Source organism: Pseudoliparis swirei, chromosome 12 (genome assembly GCF_029220125.1).
Source record: "Pseudoliparis swirei isolate HS2019 ecotype Mariana Trench chromosome 12, NWPU_hadal_v1, whole genome shotgun sequence".
In the NCBI taxonomy this organism is placed as follows: domain Eukaryota; kingdom Metazoa; phylum Chordata; class Actinopteri; order Perciformes; family Liparidae; genus Pseudoliparis; species Pseudoliparis swirei.
Window position 1 is genome coordinate 22,285,475 of NC_079399.1, and position 4,922 is coordinate 22,290,396.

The 4,922-nt window shown below is 48.3% G+C and overlaps 1 long non-coding RNA gene across 1 annotated transcript; it reads left to right on the forward strand.

Annotated features, from left to right (window-relative positions):
- Nucleotides 1–251: 251 nt before the first annotated feature.
- LOC130202715 (uncharacterized) lies at nt 252–3,822 on the forward strand. The gene is made up of 3 exons (XR_008833390.1): nt 252–1,204; nt 2,663–2,883; nt 2,967–3,822. It is a non-coding gene; the product is annotated as an uncharacterized LOC130202715 (long non-coding RNA).
- The last annotated feature ends 1,100 nt before the right edge of the window (nt 3,823–4,922 follow it).

The following is a 4,922-nucleotide window of genomic DNA, read 5'->3' on the forward strand; positions in this document are numbered from 1 at the left end:
ACCTGCTCCTCAACTCAATTAAAATAATCAGATATTCAATTCTACAGTGTGAAAATATGCAGCCACAGTTATGGAACCATGTCAAGTGACGTAACGCGACGATCCCACTGCGGCGGAAGCACGGCTCTGTGGTGAATGTGGTCACAGGGCAGCATCACGGTGTATTGACGTCATACCGTCATATTGCTGGAGTTTTGATGGCTACATCCATACAACATGTCACATCCATGAACGGTTATTCTTTTATTTTTTGTGTCTGTAGACAGAATTTGTTAATGCAAGGCTTTTATTGTGAAATTGCTGCCCTATAAAAATAGAGTACACAGAGTAAATTAGAGTACCACCTTTTAATTCTCATTTACAATAAATCCATACAACATGTCACAGACATGAACAGTTGTTCCTTCATTTTATAGTCAACACTTTCTGTTTGTTGAAAAAAATAATTTAAACTTACATTTTTCTGCTGAAAGAATTTGTTAATTCAGGGCTTTTAATGTGAAATATTTGCAGGACAGCATTGTGACTGCACACATTTAGAGTAGATTTTGTATTATTCTTTCCAATAAATCCATACTACATATCACATCCATGAACGGTTATTCATAAATTTTTGTCATTTAGCTGACACTTTTATCCAAAGCGACTTCCAACCACATTACATTCACACACCTACAGGGAGCAGCTCTGTGTTTAGTGTCTTGCTCAAGCACACATCGACTAAGGCAGGGATTGATACCACCCTTTCATTATTATTTCAAGATATGCAAAAAGACTTCTTAAATGTGTTTTTTCTCCAAATAATAAAAAAAAACGACGTTGATAACCAAATGGAATCGGGGGGCTGGCAGCTGCCACCCAGCAGGTGTGAGATATGAAATGTCCTCCTGTTGAAATATCACCCTGAACGCCTCCTCCTGGAACGCCGGGTGTGACGTGAAGACATCGGCGGCGTCAGACTGACGTGAGCGGCGAGCGGCGAGCGGCGAGCCCCGCTGGGCCCCACCGGGCCTCGCCGGGCCCTCGACTCGGCCCGGGCGCCTCGTCTGGGGGCCTCCGCTGCATCTGCCAGACGGCCGTGTGCATTCCAGAGCGGCGGCCGCAGCCAGACGCCTCCAGCAACTGCAGCTCCATTACCGGCTGTTTGGAGCCGACCACCAAACACCTCGTCATCGTCGTCTTCGTCGTCTTCGCGGCCTTAACGGTGATTAATGTGCGCCGCCCTGCCGGGGTTAGAACAACCGCAGCCTTTATTGGCTTCCCCCATGTGTTTGTTGACAAGCTGTCCGGGACACACTTAACATATCACGCGGCACCGACGGGAGGTTGCCTGGCAGCTACTTTGGGGTCGCGGGGTCGCGGGGTCGCTTTATGACATCGCCATCTTCTCACGGTGGAGCGTCACGCCAAGAGACAGAAGAGGCTCCATCGAGACGAGGCGACACGGGGCACCGCAGCGTGGGCAGCGGCGGAGGGGGGGGGGAGAGAGAGGGAGAGAGAGGGGGAAAGAAAGAGAGGGAGAGAGAGGGGGAGAGAGAGAGAGGGAGAGAGAGAGAGAGGGGGGAGAGAGGGGAAAGAGAGAGAGGGAGATAGGGAGAGAGAGGGGCAAAGAAAGAGAGAGGGAGAGAGAGAGGGGGAAAGAAAGAGAGGGAGAGAGAGGGGGAGAGAGGGGAAAGAAAGAGAGGGAGAGAGAGAGAGAGGGAGAGAGAGGGGCAAAGAAAGAGAGAGGGAGAGAAAGAGGGGGAAGAGAGAGAGAGGGGGATAGAGAGAGAGGGAGAGAAAGGGGGAGGGAAAGAGAGAGAGAGAGACAGAGAAAGGCAGAGGGACAGAGGGAGAGAGAGAGGGAGCAGGAGAAAAGGTAGAGAGAGAGAAAAAAGAGAGAAGAAAAGATATATACTTTATTAATCCCCAAGGGGAAATTAGTTCTCTGCATTTAACCCCTCCTTAGTTATTAAGGAGCAGTGGGCTGCAGTGATGCGCCCGGGAAGCAACTGGGGGTTCAGTGCCTTGCTCAAAGACACTTCAACTTGCAACTAATGGGGAGAGCCGGGATCGAACCGACAACCTTGGGGTTGCAGGACGACCCCCTCACCCCACTGAGCTACAGCCGCCCCCCGAAGCAAATTCAATGTTTACGCCCAGTTTCGAACTGGGGACCTTTCGCGTGTTAGGCGTACTTGATAACCACTACACTACGGAAACAGAGAGAGAGGGAGAGAGAGAGAGAGGGAGAGAGAGAGGAGGGAGATAGGTGGGGGATAGCGAGAGAGAGAGAGAGAGAGAAAGAGAGAGAGAGAGGAATGCAGAACGGTAATCAGAAGCACATGGTGGTGAGTGAGAGGGCCGTGTCTGCAGAGGGAGGATACCAAGAGACGAACATAGCTCTACACACACTCTACCTCAGACACACACACACACACACACACACACACATAGGGCTTAGTGAACACATACCTAAACAGGGAGATGTGGGTCATGCGTTCTCTCCTCCTCCTCCTCCTCCTCCTCCTCCTCCTCCGTCAGAGATGATGAAGCACGCCGACATGTTCCTCTGACACACAGAGCCGCTCGGCCTCTCCGTCGCCGCAGCTCCAGCCATCCTCGCCCTCGGCAGACCGCGGGTCGCTGCTATATATTTATATGTATGTGTATTTATACACAGGTAGGAGGAACACCGCGCAGAGGTCCGGTCATCCGTCAGCGGTGATGGAGCCGGTGCAGCGGGGTGAAGGCGGAGCTTACAGACCGGCTTCATGTGTGACGACGAAAGGCAAATTGGCTGAATAAAGCAGAAACAGTTTCATTAATGCATCTCAACAGAGGGGAAAAGCTGCTCAATGAATAGCCAACAAACAAACAAATAAACTCATAGACTAAAACCGGGTGAGTTGTATTTCTTCTTTTAATTAATTCCATCTTTGAGCGTTTATCACCGACCGTAAATTGTTATTTATGGCATTTTGCAGCCAAAATTGGACGCAGCTAATTTTATTTTTTGGGCGACTGAGCTTAACGACGAAGCGGGGACAGATTTTATGGAGGTTTCCACCGGCGGCATCAATCAGGGAGGAGAGAGCCGCACGGCAGCGCCTTGTGGGAGGAACACGTCGCTCCTGCTGCTCGCCAGGGCCCTGCCCCCTCAGAGGCTCCGCCCCCTGAGAGGCTCCGCCTCCTCCGGCACGCTGGGGACCGACGCTCTGCACCACTCGCAGAAAAACAACATTTTATAAAACTATTTCAGTACCGGAGGAAGGACGTCTGACTGTTTGGCTTATTTATTAATGTTTTTATTCTTATTTAAATTGACTATCCTGCTCCGGGCTCCGCCTCCTGGCCGTGGATCAGATGAGATTGGTGTATTAAACGCTATTTTTAGACACAAGATACATTTCTTGTCTAAAAAAAGGAAGATTTCCTCTGAGGCCAATTTGAAATTTGTGAATTTGGGCTATGCTAAATGAACTGAATTTGATTTAATTGAATAACTTCGCTGGCTTCCTGTTAAAGTTATACAGTATGTCATTCAAACGGGAATCTTCACATAGATCATTTATTGGATGGAGAACTTTTCATTTAATTAGATTTTTTTTTAGACAGAAACATTAAACAGAGACGAACTGATGAAGGGTCTGGTGTTTGTAGCGTAGATCGTTTCCAACACCTGAAGAGATTCCTGTCATATTCATTGAATGTGTTCCTGTGAGGAGCCTGAGAAGATGAAAGGAGGAGCCTGAAAAGAAGAGAGGAGGAGCCTGAGAAGATGAAAGGAGGAGCCTGAGAAGAAGAGAGGAGCAGCCTGAGAAGAAGAGAGGAGGAGCCTGAGTAGATGAAAGGAGGAGCCTGATAAGATGAAAGGAGGAGCCTGAAAAGAAGAGAGGAGGAGCCTGAGAAGATGAAAGGAGGAACCTGAGAAGAAGAGAGGAGGAGCCTGAGTAGATGAAAGGAGGAGCCTGAGAAGAAGAGAGGAGGAGCCTGAGAAGATGAAAGGAGGAGCCTGAGAAAAGACACACCCACCTTCTTTGGTCATTCACCAAGGAAGCTGACGAGGAAACGTTGATTTTGTAACTCTATAGTCACTATAATAACCATAATAACACTATAATAACTTTTGTAACACTATAATAACTATAATAACCATAATAACACTATAATAACGTTTGTAACACTATAATAACTATAATAACCATAATAACACTATCATAACTTTTGTAACAATATAATAACTATAATAACCATAATAACACTATAATAACTTTTGTAACACTATAATAACTCCACGATATGAAGCGTTATATAATACTTCATTTACAAATGGTGAAACCAAATGAAAGAGGCTTTCTGAATGAAGTGTTCCGTGTTTCTCACGTCATAAAGAGTTCCTTCAGGTGGATCTGTTCCTTCAGTTGGGGTCAGAGAGGTCAACTCAATGTGGAAAACCAGTACGTTTGCACAACTTACAATTCTTTACTCACAAAAAAAAGGCATCAACGATAATATCTTCTTTGCTTTTGGTCCAACGCTTAAAATACAGGCTGGTGGAGGCTACTGGGTGGAGGCTTCTGGGTGGAGGCTTCTGGGTGGAGGCTACTGCATGGAGGCTACTGCATGGAGGCTACTGGGTGGAGGCTACTGGGTGGAGGCTTCTGGGTGGAGGCTACTGCATGGAGGCTACTGCATGGAGGCTACTGCGTGGAGGCTACTGGGTGGAGGCTACTGGGTGGAGGCTTCTGGGTGGAGGCTACTGCATGGAGGCTACTGCGTGGAGGCTACTGCGTGGAGGCTTCTGGGTGGAGGCTTCTGGGTGGAGGCTACTGGGTGGAGGCTACTGGGTGGAGGCTTCTGGGTGGAGGCTACTGGGTGGAGGCTACTGGGTGGAGGCTACTGGGTGGAGTAAACAGAGCGTGATGGAGTGCTGTAACAAC